Raw genomic sequence first — 13,512 nt, 5'->3', positions numbered from 1 at the left:
AATATAACTCTCTCTGCACATGTTACATCTGCCCCACCAGCAGCATAGGTCAACATTGACAAAAGATTGATACAAGCAAAAGCTCAACACAAATAAAAGGTCATTTTTTTTTATTTAAACCAACTGGTTCATACTTAACCCCTTCAGTGGTGGGGTTTCTTTTAGGGAGAGCTAAAAAAAACAATAAAACACCCCACGCTGTCTCCCAGGGCCGGGCCGCTGAGCATTATGTCAGCTACTGCCCGGCCCTGCCCCCGGGAACCCGCCTCTTCCTTCAGCAACAGCAGGGGGGCGGGGAGAGGAGGCGGCATGGCCGAGCAGAGGGAGCCGGGCGGTGGCAGTGGCAACCCCGAGAATTTTTTCCGGGCTTGCTAGTCTGGGCACTAAAGCATCCCAACTGTCCCAATTTTCGTGGGACCGTCCCGTTTTTTTTTTCTTTTCGGGGGGAGGGCGGCTCATGGGAGGCAGTTGGAAGTCTATGAAATAGGTGATGGGGCAGTTGGGAGTCTATGAAAGAGGTGACTGGCCATACCCGCAACAGTGGTGATAATGGGGGGTGTGGCCTTGCAGGAGCGCTGCTGACATAGGCCATGCCCCCGGATTTCTGGCCCTCCTTCACTGTCACCAATGTTCGGAGGTATCTATGCATTATCACACATGTGCTAGCAGTATTACTGTATATATCTATCACACTTGCCTAATCACATGGTGCTCCCTGCCCCCAGAAGAGCCTCCATGTGTCTGTACCCCCTCACAGCCGAGCACAATCCTCCCGCATTTGGGAGCGAGGGCTGAGCTAACTGTGTAGGGGGAGGGCAGCTTTGTGGAGACACAATCCCCTCTCTGCCCCAGCCTCATTACCATCTGCTACGCTCCCCAGAATGCCGCACCATGCCCCCTGCCATGCTGAGCTGGCTTCCTGCCCCTGGACTGGACCATACAATCACATAGCTGTGCCAGCTTTCCCTTTATATATCTCTGTATTTCAGATTGGGAACATGGGCTCCGGTTCCCCTCTCTGCCGCTGGAATCCTCAGTGACGGCTGCATTGTAATCCGCCAGTGTCTGCTGAGCTCATGTGGAAACACACACGCTGAATGTTAATATCTCTCTGTAAGCCCCAGCGCGCCAAAGCGAAAGGTCACTTCTGGCCTACAATAAGGTCGGTAGGATTGAGCGCAGCCAGAAGGCAGACATCAGATGCCGGCCTGAATTCCTGCGTGGTAACTCCTGGCACTCGCTCAGTAAATGCCACAAATATTTAATGTGCTTTAAAAGCCAGAATGTCACTTTGGACATACTGTATGCAGATTTCGGCTGGTCCCCTGGTGAATCCCTGAGACGTGCGGCAAAGACGTTAGGAATATGGTAACTTACATAGGAGATACCCACGTACTGTATGGCCTTATTTATCAGAGAGGCACCGAGTAACCTAGTTACATTGTACAGTGCACTTATTGGGAACATGATTGTGATACAGAGACATACAGGCCGGCGAGACGCAGTGTGAGACGCTGGCGGTGCTGTAATACACAGGACAGAGGGGCCCATATCAGAGAGGCACCGAGTAACCTAGTTACATTGTACAGTGCACTTATTGGGAACATGACTGTGATACAGAGACATACAGGCTGGCGTGACGCAGTGCGAGGCGCTGGCGGTGCAGTAATGCACAGGATTCCACAGATTCGCTAAATGATTATATTAATGTATCATTGTGGGATCTGAGATAAAGATATATACTGATCTGCAATTGGTTGTAGCGATGGTAATCTGATCCAGGGTATATCCAGGACTAAGTAAAAACTGGACACGGACAACACCCCGGAACGCCGGACCGGACATCAAACTCTGCATTCCAGAGCTTGTAGTGTCCGATTTGGGGGGTCCAGTCTGGGGGGGGTCTTGTCTGGGGGGATACATATGATAGCTTTAACCAGGGACATGGGGCAGGGGAGATTACAGCCTCTGCGTGGTCCGGACCATTCCGTATTTTGCTACATACCCAGACCATACAGGGAGGGATTATTCACTCCCTCCTCTTCTCCCTGGTGACAGCTGTCACAGGCAGCTCCCCCCCCCCCAGGAGCGGCATCCCCCGACCCAGACACTACAAGCTCCGGAATTACAGAAATGGATAAATGGAGCTGTCCAGTCCGGCGTTCCAGGGTTCTGTCCGGTTCCAGTTTTTACCCATACCCAGTATATCCCCCTCTATTGCATTTGTGTATAATGCATTTGTATTGCTAGATTTGGTTAGTGTGTAACTGTCAGGAAACGCTGTGATCGTGCTGCCCACACTTGTCACTTACTGGTGGGCTGGTCTGCCCTGTGCCGCAGACCTGCCACTGGCGATGCCCATGGCTACACTCCCTGGCATGACGTCCCTGTGTCATTTCCCCAACTGGCCAGTTGTCACCCGGTGTCCACCGGACATGCCTGTCGCCATGACACCTGTCCACTGTCTGCAACAAGGGTAACATGATCCAGCTAACCTCAGGCAAAGACACTTTCTGGTTCTGTCTAAAGTGCTGCTGCAGCATGCAACCAATCAGCAACCACCAGGGGGATATAAGCAGGCCTCCCAGACTCCCCCAGGGAGTGCTGCTGCAGCATGTAACCAATCAGCAACCACCAGGGGATATAAGCAGGCCTCTCAGACTCCCCCAGGGAGTGCTGCTGCAGCATGTAACCAATCAGCAACCACCAGGGGATATGAGCAGGCCTCACAGACGCCCCCAGGGAGTGCTGCTGCAGGATGCAACCAATCAGCAACCACCAGGGGATATAAGCAGGCCTCCCAGACTCCCCCAGGGAGTGCTGCTGCAGCATGCAACCAATCAGCAACCACCAGGGGGATATAAGCAGGCCTCCCAGACTCCCCCAGGGAGTGCTGCTGCAGCATGCAACCAATCAGCAACCACCAGGGGGATATAAGCAGGCCTCCCAGACTCCTCCAGGGAGTGCTGCTGCAGCATGCAACCAATCAGCAACCACCAGGGGCATATGAGCAGGCCTCCCAGACTCCCCCAGGGAGTGCTGCTGCAGCATGCAACCCATCAGCAACCACCAGGGGGATATAAGCAGGCCTCCCAGACTCCCCCAGGGAGTGCTGCTGCAGCATGTAACCCATCAGCAATCACCAGCGGGATATAAGCAGGCCTCCCAGACTCCTCCAGGGAGTGCTGCTGCAGCATGTAACCAATCAGCAACCACCAGGGGGATATAAGCAGGCCTCTCAGACTCCTCCAGGGAGTGCTGCTGCAGCACGTAACCAATCAGCAACCACCAGGGGATATAAGCAGGCCTCCCAGACTCCCCCAGGGAGTGCTGCTGTAGCATGCAACCAATCAGCAACCACCAGCGGGATATGAGCAGGCCTCCCAGACTCCCCCAGGGAGTGCTGCTGCAGCATGCAACCAATCAGCAACCACCAGCGGGATATGAGCAGGCCTCCCAGACTCCTCCAGGGAGTGCTGCTGCGGCATGCAACCAATCAGCAACCACCAGGGGGATATAAGCAGGCCTCCCAGACTCCCCCAGGGAGTGCTGCTGCAGCATGTAACCAATCAGCAACCACCAGGGGATATAAGCAGGCCTCCCAGACTCCCCCAGGGAGTGCTGCTGTAGCATGTAACCAATCAGCAACCACCAGGGGATATAAGCAGGCCTACCAGACTCCTCCAGGGAGTGCTGCTGCAGCATGCAACCAATCAGCAACCACCAGGGGATATAAGCAGGCCTCCCAGACTCCTCCAGGGAGTGCTGCTGCAGCATGTAACCAATCAGCAACCACCAGGGGGATATAAGCAGGACTCCCAGACTCCTCCAGGGAGTGCTGCTGCAGCATGCAACCAATCGGCAACCACCAGGGGGATATAAGCAGGCCTCCCAGACTCCCCCAGGGAGTGCTGCTGCAGCATGCAACCAATCGGCAACCACCAGGGGATATAAGCAGGCCTACCAGACTCCCCCAGGGAGTGCTGCTGCGGCATGCAACCAATCAGCAACCACCAGGGGGATATAAGCAGGCCTACCAGACTCTTCCAGGGAGTGCTGTTGCGGCATGCAACCAATCAGCAACCACCAGGGGATATAAGCAGGACTCCCAGACTTCTCCAGGGAGTGCTGCTGCGGCATGCAACCAATCAGCAACTACCAGGGGGATATAAGCAGGCCTCCCAGACTCCCCCAGGGAGTGCTGCTGCGGCATGCAACCAATCAGCAACCACCAGGGGGATATAAGCAGGCCTACCAGACTCCTCCAGGGAGTGCTGCTGCAGCATGCAACCAATCAGCAACCACCAGGGGATATAAGCAGGCCTCCCAGACTCCCCCAGGGAGTGCTGCTGCAGCATGCAACCAATCAGCAACCACTAGGGGATATAAGCAGGCCTACCAGACTCCCCCAGGGAGTGCTGCTGCGGCATGCAACCAATCAGCAACCACCAGGGGGATATAAGCAGGCCTCCCAGACTCCTCCAGGGAGTGCTGCTGCAGCATGCAACCAATCAACAACCACCAGGGGGATATAAGCAGGCCTCCCAGACTCCTCCAGGGAGTGCTGCTGCAGCATGCAACCAATCAGCAACCACCAGGGGGATATAAGCAGGCCTCCCAGACTCCCCCAGGGAGTGCTGCTGCAGCATGCAACCAATCAGCAACCACCAGGGGGATATAAGCAGGCCTCCCAGACTCCCCCAGGGAGTGCTGCTGCAGCATGCAACCAATCAGCAACCACCAGGGGGATATAAGCAGGCCTCCCAGACTCCCCCAGGGAGTGCTGCTGCAGCATGCAACCAGACTCCCCCAGGGAGTGCTGCTGCAGCATGCAACCAATCACCAACCACCAGGGGATATAAGCAGACCTACCAGACTCTTCCAGGGAGTGCTGCTGCAGCATGCAACAAATCAGCAACCACCAGGGGATATAAGCAGGACTCCCAGACTCCTCCAGGGAGTGCTGCTGCGGCATGCAACCAATCAGCAACCACCAGGGGGATATAAGCAGGCCTCCCAGACTCCCCCAGGGAGTGCTGCTGCGGCATGCAACCAATCAGCAACCACCAGAGGGATATAAGCAGGCCTCCCAGACTCCCCCAGGGAGTGCTGCTGCGGCATGCAACCAATCAGCAACCACCAGGGGGATATAAGCAGGCCTCCCAGACTCCTCCAGGGCTTTGAACAATTGTTTGTTTCCAGAGAGGTCTCCTGAGACTGCTTCCAAGGCTCTTGGCTCACTACCGGTCTCCTGAATCCCTGTCCCCTGCTGCTGTATCTGTTTCCTGTCTTCCATCTGCTGCTAGATCAGGGTTGCCTACTTTAAGGCTGTCCTCTCTGTAAGAGGGCAGTCAGCTACAGGAGGTATGGGGCGGGGCTACAAAATGTCCCGCCACATCTCACAAAATGGTGAGGCTGGAGGCAGAGCTCAACAACTAAACCTTGTGTGAGGGTGTGACCATTGCGATCACATCATCGTGGCCATGCCCCCACTGTGAAATGCTGGTATTACGCGATTTGTGTCATCAGGTCCTCTAGGACCCCCCCACCGTCGGCAGAATGCGGGAGGCTGGGGGGATTGTGGGGGACTTGCCGACCGTCCAAGGGGAGGGTGGGCAAGTATGTGTTGGATTCTCCAACGTTCTCTAGCATCCCCTGAGGTCTGTTATACAGGATCACCAGCACAGGAATTCCATCGGTTCTCAGACCGACCATCGGTTCCCAAGCCGATAACCTACTAAGTTATCGGTTACCAGACAGACAACTACACTATCGGTTCCTAGACCGGCCAATGGTTCCTAATACAACCACCACCACCATCGGATCACAATCCGACCATCGTTTCCTTTGGAGCTGATAGCGTGGGAGGCCAGACTGGAGGGGAGCGAGCTGGTAGCGCGGGAGGCCAGTGAGGACAGACTGGAGGGGAGTGAGCTGGTAGTGCGGGAGACCAGTGAGGACAGACTGTAGGGGAGGGAGCTGGTAGTGCGGGAGACCAGTGAGGACAGACTGTAGGGAAGGGAGCTGGTAGTGCGGGAGACCAGTGAGGACAGACTGTAGGGGAGGGAATTGGTAGTGCGTGAGGCCAGTGAGGACAGACTGGAGAGGAGAGAGCTGGTAGTGCAGGAGGCCAGTGAGGACAGACTGGAGGCAGTGAGCTGGTAGTGTGGGAGACCAGTTAGGACAGACTGGAGGGGAGTGAGCTGGTAGTGCGGGAGACCAGTGAGGACAAACTGGAGGGGAGGGAGCTGGTAGTGCGGGAGGCCAGTGAGGACAGACTGTAGGGGAGGGAGCTGGTAGTGTGGGAGGTCAGTGAGGAAAGATTGGAGGGGAGCGAGATGGTAGCGCGAGAGGACAGACTGGAGAGGAGAGAGCTGGTAGTGCGGGAGGCCAGTGAGGACAGACTGTAGGGGAGCGAGCTGGTAGTGTGGGAGGTCAGTGAGGACAGACTGGAGAGAGCTGGTAGTGCAGGAGGGCAGTGAGGACAGACTGGAGGAGAGCGAGCTGGTAGCGCTGGAGACCAGTGAGGACAGACTGGAGGGGAGCGAGCTGGTAGCGCTGGAGACCAGTGAGGACAGACTGGAGGGGAGCGAACAGGTAGTGCGGGAGGCCAGTGAGGACAGACTGTAGGGGAGGGAGCTGGTAGTGAGGGAGACCAGTAAAGACAGACTGTAGGGGAGGGAGCTGGTAGGGTACTTGTTTCCTAGCACGGCCACAATCGCGGGCATCGTGTGCCTTAACTTTAAGGCACGCGATGCCCGAGATTTTCTTTGAAAAAAGCAGTACTCGGGTACATCGCGTCGGTCGTGTGCCTTAACAAGGCACACGACGCGACCGACGCGATGCACACGATTTCCCCATAGGCTTCAATGTTAAAATATTTTAACATTGAAACTGAGTCCATTTAACATAGGAAAAAATGGGAAAAGGCCGAATAAGGGCCATTTCTCATTGGGTATGGCACCGTCATGTGTGTAAAAAATAATGGCCCCCCATTGTGCCCGCCACCCCCACGATTGACGCGAAACCGAAGCGTGGCGAGCGCAGCGAGCCCGCGAGGGGCGGCGGTGCGCGTCCTCCGACCTTTTCATTCCCCTACTATCCACGTCGGCGTGGAGTTGAGAACAGATTAGTGTGGCGAGCGCAGCGAGCCAACGAGCCCGAAGCGTGGCGAGCGCACGCTGATACCTGTGAAGCCCGCGAAGGGACGCAGGGATCTGTGAAGGTATCAGCGTCCGCTCGCCACGCTTCGGGCTCGGTGGCTCGCTGCGCTCGCCACACTAATCTATTCTCAACTCCACGCCGACGTGGATAGTAGGGGAATGAAAAGGTCGGAGGACGCGCACCGCCGCCGCTCGCCACGCTTCGGGTTCGCGTCAATCGTGGGGGTGGCAGCCACAATGGGGGGCCATTATTTTTTACACACATGACGGGGCCATACCCAATGAGAAATGGCCCATATTGGCCCTTTTACCATTTTTTACTATGTTAAATGGACTCAGTTTCAATGTTAAAATAATTTAACATTGAAGCCTATGGACACGATGGACCCGATTTCTCCATAGGCTTCAATGTAAATTATTTTAACATTGAAGCCTATGAAGAAATCGGGTACATCGCGTCGGTCGCGTCGTGTGCGTTTTGGTATGCACCCGACGCGACCGACACGATTTTTTCCGACACGACCACCACGATAGAAATCGTGGTGGCCGTGCTAGGAAACAAGTACCGCTGGTAGTGCGGGAGACCAGTGAGGACAGACTGTAGGGGAGGGAATTGGTAGTGCGGGAGGCCAGTGAGGACAGACTGGAGGGGAGGGAGCTGGTAGTGCGGGAGACCAGTGAGCACAGACTGGAGGGGAGTGAGCTTGTAGTGCGGGAGACCAGTGAGACAGACTGGAGGGGAGTGAGCTGGTAGTGCGGGAGGCCAGTGAGGACAGACTGGAGGGGAGTGAGCTGGTAGTGTGGGAGGCCAGTGAGGACAGACTGGAGGGGAGGGAGCTGGTAGTGTGGGAGGCCAGTGAGGACAGACTGGAGGGGAGGGAGCTGGTAGTGCGGGAGGCCAGTGAGGACAGACTGGAGGGGAGCGAGCTGGTAGTGTGTGAGGACAGACTGGTGGCCAGAGAGCTGGGAGTGCGGGAGACCAGTGAGGAACGACTGTAGGGGAGGGAGCTGGTAGTGCGGGAGACCAGTGAGGACAGACTGGAGTGGAGCGAGCTGGTAGTGCGGGAGACCAGTGAGGACAGACTGTAGGGGATGGAGCTGGTAGTGTGGGAGACCAGTGAGGACAGACTGTAGGGGAGGGAGCTGGTAGTGAGGGAGACCAGTGAGGACAGACTGTAGGGGAGGGAGCTGGTAGTGTGGGAGACCAGTGAGGACAGACTGTAGGGGAGGGAGCTGGTAGTGTGGGAGACCAGTGAGGACAGACTGTAGGGGAGGGAGCTGGTAGTGTGGGAGACCAGTGAGGACAGACTTAAGGGAGGGAGCTGGTAGTGTGGGAGACCAGTGAGGACAGACTGTAGGGGAGGGAGCTGGTAGTGCGGGAGGCCAGTGAGCACAGACTGTAGGGGAGGGAACTGGTAGTGCGGGAGGCCAGTGAGCACAAACTGTAGGGGAGGGAGCTGTTAGTGCGGGAGGCCAGTGAGGACAGACTGGAGGGGAGGGAGCTGGTAGTGCGGGAGACCAGTGAGGACAGACTGGAGGGGAGGGAGCTGGTAGTGCGGGAGACCAGTGAGGACAGACTGGAGGGGAGGGAGCTGGTAGTGCGGGAGACCAGTGAGGACAGACTGGAGGGGAGGGAGCTGTTAGTGCGGGAGGCCAGTGAGGACAGACTGGAGGGGAGGGAGCTGGTAGTGCGGGAGACCAGTGAGGACAGACTGGAGGGGAGGGAGCTGGTAGTGCGGGAGACCAGTGAGGACAGACTGGAGGGGAGGGAGCTGGTAGTGCAGGAGGCCAGTGAGGACAGACTGGAGGGGAGGGAGCTGGTAGTGCGGGAGACCAGTGAGGACAGACTGGAGGGGAGGGAGCTGGTAGTGCAGGAGGCCAGACTGGAGGGGAGGGAGCTGGTAGTGCGGGAGACCAGTGAGGACAGACTGGAGTGGAGGGAGCTGGTAGTGCGGGAGACCAGTGAGGACAGACTGTAGGGGAGGGAATTGGTAGTGCGGGAGGCCAGTGAGGACAGACTGGAGGGAAGTGAGCTTGTAGTGCGGGAGACCAGTGAGGACAGACTGTAGGGGAGCGAGCTGGTAGTGCGTGAGGCCAGTGAGGACAGACTGGAGAGGAGAGAGCTGGTAGTGCAGGAGGCCAGTGAGGACAGACTGGAGGCAGTAAACTGGTAGTGTGGGAGACCAGTGAGGACAGACTGGAGGGGAGTGAGCTGGTAGTGCGGGAGACCAGTGAGGACAAACTGGAGGGGAGGGAGCTGGTAGTGCGGTAGGCCAGTGAGGACAGACTGTAGGGGAGCGAGCTGGTAGTGCGGGAGACCAGTGAGGACAGACTGTAGGGGAGGGAATTGGTAGTGCGGGAGGCCAGACTGGAGGGAAGTGAGCTTGTAGTGCGGGAGACCAGTGAGGACAGACTGTAGGGGAGCGAGCTGGTAGTGCGTGAGGCCAGTGAGGACAGACTGGAGAGGAGAGAGCTGGTAGTGCAGGAGGCCAGTGAGGACAGACTGGAGGCAGTAAACTGGTAGTGTGGGAGACCAGTGAGGACAGACTGGAGGGGAGTGAGCTGGTAGTGCGGGAGGCCAGTGAGGACAGACTGTAGGGGAGGGAGCTGGTCAGTGAGGAAAGATTGGAGGGGAGCGAGATGGTAGTGCGGGAGGCCAGTAAGGACAGACTGTAGGGGAGCGAGCTGGTAGTGTGGGAGGTCAGTGAGGACAGACTGGAGAGGAGAGAGCTGGTAGTGCGGGAGGCCAGTGAGGACAGACTGGAGGGGAGCGAGCTGGTAGCTGTAGGTCTTCTAAAATCATATTGGAGTGAACACCTCTTCACAGGTAGGGTGGGGGGCTGCACAAGAGTGTCACCCAAAAATCCGAGTTTTTCTGCGGTGACAGTAGCTTGTTACTGCATTATCCTGCAGGGACAGCTCCTATATATGAGAAGGAACTAGTCCTTGGGTGACATCATCAGGGGACTTTATGTGAAACAACGCCCCTTCTGGGGGGGGGGGGGGGGGGGGGGAACGCCCCTTTTCACAGGACCTCACCCTTTGTAACCCATAATAGTGGCCCAGTTTATATGGGCCGTAGTTTACATGATGTTACATTGTGGGGCTGTCAGTACACATTATGCCACACACCATTCCCATTATAGAAACATAGAAACATAGAATTTGACGGCAGATAAGAACCATTTGGCCCATCTAGTCTGCCCCTTTTTTACCCTTCAGGTAAACTCAACCCTTTTTAATCCTTATTTCTTTGTAAGGATATTCATATGCCTATCCCAAGCATGTTTAAATTGTTCTACTGTCTTAGCCTCTACCACCTCTGATGGGAGGCTATTCCACTTATCCACTACCCTTTCTGTGAAGTAATTCTTTCTAACATTTCCCCTGAACCTACCTCCCTCCAGCTTCAGTGCATGTCCTCGTGTTTTATTACTTGTTTTCCTTTGAAGAAAATTTCCCACCTGTACTATGTTAAAACCCTTGATATATTTGAAGATTTCTATCATGTCCCCCCTTTCCCTTCTCTGCTCCAAACTATACATGTTAAGATCTTTTAGTCTATCCAGGTAAGTTTTGTGATGTAGGCCATGCACCATTTTAGTTGCCCTTCTTTGTACACTCTCCAATGTATTTATATCCTTCTGAAGATATGGCCTCCAGAACCGGACACAGTATTCCAGATGAGGTCGTACCAATGACCTATAAAGTGGCATTATTACGTCTTTTTTTCTGCTACTGATTCCTCTCCCTATGCAACCAAGCATCTGACTAGCCTTCCTCATTGCTTTGTTACATTGCCTCCCTGCCTTTAAGTCACTTGAAATAGTGACTCCTAGATCTCTTTCCTCCTCAGTAGTTTCCATTATAGTACCCTTGATACTATATTGAGCCTTTGGGTTTTTGAGTCCCAAGTGCATAATTTTGCATTTTTTAGCATTAAACTGTAGTTGCCATTCTCTTGACCAATTCTCAAGTTTACTTAGATCATCAGTCATTTGATTTACCCCTCCTGGTGTGTCTACTCTGTTGCATATCTTTGTATCATCTGCAAAAAGGCATACTTTCCCTTCAATACCATTTGCAATGTCACTAACAAAGATATTAAAGAGCACTGGTCCAAGTACAGATCCCTGGGGTACTCCACTGGTAACATGTCCCTCCATAGAATGCACTCCATTTACGACAACTGTCTGTTTCCTATCCTGCAACCAGGTTCTTATCCATTTAATTGTTTTATAATCCAATCCCACACTTTCAAGTTTATTTAGCAGCCTGCGATGTGGGACAGTGTCAAATGCCTTACTAAAGTCTAGATATGCCACATCTACAGCCCCCCCTTCATCTAGTATTTTGGTCACGGAGTCAAAAAAGTCAATGAGACTTGTTTGGCATGATCTCCCTGCAGTAAAACCATGCTGTTTTGGATCCTGTAAGTTGTTTAATTTAAGATATTCCACTATTCTTTCTTTTAATAGTGTTTCCATTATTTTCCCTACTACTGATGTAAGGCTTACTGGTCTGTAGTTACTTGCTTCTTCTTTGCTTCCGCTTTTGTGCAGTGGAACTACATTTGCTTTTCTCCAGTCCTCTGGAACTGCACCTGTATCTAGTGACTGATTGAATAAATCTGTTAATGGCGCTACCAACACATCTTTTAGTTCTTTTAGTATCCTTGGATGCACTCCGTCTGGCCCCATTGATTTATCCACTTTCAGTCTTGAAAGTTCTGTTAGGACTTTCTCCCTAGTAAATGTACCTCCATCTACCTTATTTTTATGAATGTCCTTGCAACTTAACTGTGGTCCCTTCCCTTCTCCTTCTATAGTGAATACATACAGTGCCCCCTGTTCATATTACGTAACATTGTAATGGCCTCCACATCACTTTATAGAACATTATAATGAGCAGGTCAGATGATGTCACACATTACAGTGCACAGTGCTTACCTTTTACCAGTGGCGTAGCTACCGTACGGCAGCCACCGCGGCTTCTGCTTGGGGGATCAAGCTCCAGCGGGGCGCCGCCGGTGCTCATCAGGGCACACTGCTCAGAGCCTTACCCCTTCGCATGCCGCCGCATTCCTGCCTGGTCCGGCACCGCAGATATCCTTCTGTCGTGTAATGAAAAATTACACTGCAAAATGGCTGCCCCCATACAGCAGACATTTTTTTAGGAATGTTAGAGGAGGAGGCGACCTCCTCTAGCATCCTTAAAAACGGTCTGCTATTAGGGGGCAGCCATTTTGCCATGTCAATTTTCATAACTGCAGGAGACGGAGCCAGGAGGATATCTGCGGTGCCGGACCAGGAATGCGGCGGGATAAGGGGGTCTTAACTTTACTTAGGTGGGCGGGGGCTATGGGGGGTGGGGGGGGAGGTGGGGGGCCCAAAAATATTAGTTTATAATGTCCCATGTCAGCCGATTCAGTCTGGGCAGTGGGTTGGACCCAGCAGGGAATTGGTATGTAACTACAGTATCTCTCTCTCTATGGGCCTTATTTTGGTTCATTCTTTCTGACAAAATCCTTCTTAGATGGACAAAACCATGTGCACTGCAGGGGGGGGCAGATGTAACATGTGCAGAGAGAATTAGATTTGGGTAAGTAATTTTGTTTCTGTGCAGGGAAAATACTGACTGCTTTATTTTTACACTGCAATATAGATCTCACTTTGAAGTAAAACCCCACCCAAATCTAATTCTCTCTGCACAAGTTACACCTGCCCCACCTGCAGTGCACATGGTTTTGCCCATCTAAGAAGGATTTTGTCAGAAAGAATGAACCAAAATAAGGCCCTATGTCCGAGTCTGTCCTGCTTTGTCACAAGATCAGACAATTATACGCAGGCACTTATTGCAGCAGACCCAGCGAGTTTCAGGGAAACACAATCATTTTACTGCAATTATTGGATTGTACTATTACCATTGCAAAGCTCTCAGACAATAATTGATCCAATTCACATTTCCTAAATCAAATCTCAATAGAAATGTCAACCTGGCCCCCGAGCTGGACAGAGACGGGGGGGATGTAATCCCAGCAGTGGTGGAGCGAGAGTGGGGGTAAGGGACCGATGTCCTGGGGCAGAGGTGTGTGCAGGCTTGCCTTGCCCCCCAGACGCACACACACAATATGGCCACACACACACCCGATTGTCCACTGTTGGCTGACAGACAGTTGACACATGAAAAAGGTTGACATGTATTAGGTCAAAACAGGGCTGCCATCAGAAATTATGGGGCCCGGGACTGTAAAAAAAGGCAGGGCCCCCCAGTGTGTGTAAGTATGTATGTATGTATGTATGTATGTATGTATGTTTGTGTGTGTGTGTGTGTGTGTGTCAGAGAGAGA

General features: G+C 53.7%; 1 long non-coding RNA gene across 1 annotated transcript in view; it reads left to right on the top strand.

Annotated features, from left to right (window-relative positions):
- Window positions 1–511: 511 nt before the first annotated feature.
- The window catches only part of LOC146036785 (uncharacterized), a 48,688-nt gene continuing 35,687 nt past the window's right edge, over window positions 512–13,512 (top strand). Inside the window, exon 1 of the long non-coding RNA XR_014460965.1 lies at window positions 512–637. This is a non-coding gene — a long non-coding RNA (uncharacterized LOC146036785). The remainder of the gene's footprint in view (window positions 638–13,512) is intronic.

The sequence above is a fragment of the Crinia signifera genome, chromosome 9, assembly GCF_055691185.1.
Source record: "Crinia signifera chromosome 9, ASM5569118v1, whole genome shotgun sequence".
NCBI lineage: Eukaryota > Metazoa > Chordata > Amphibia > Anura > Myobatrachidae > Crinia > Crinia signifera.
This window is presented reverse-complemented; position numbering and strand designations above follow the sequence as displayed.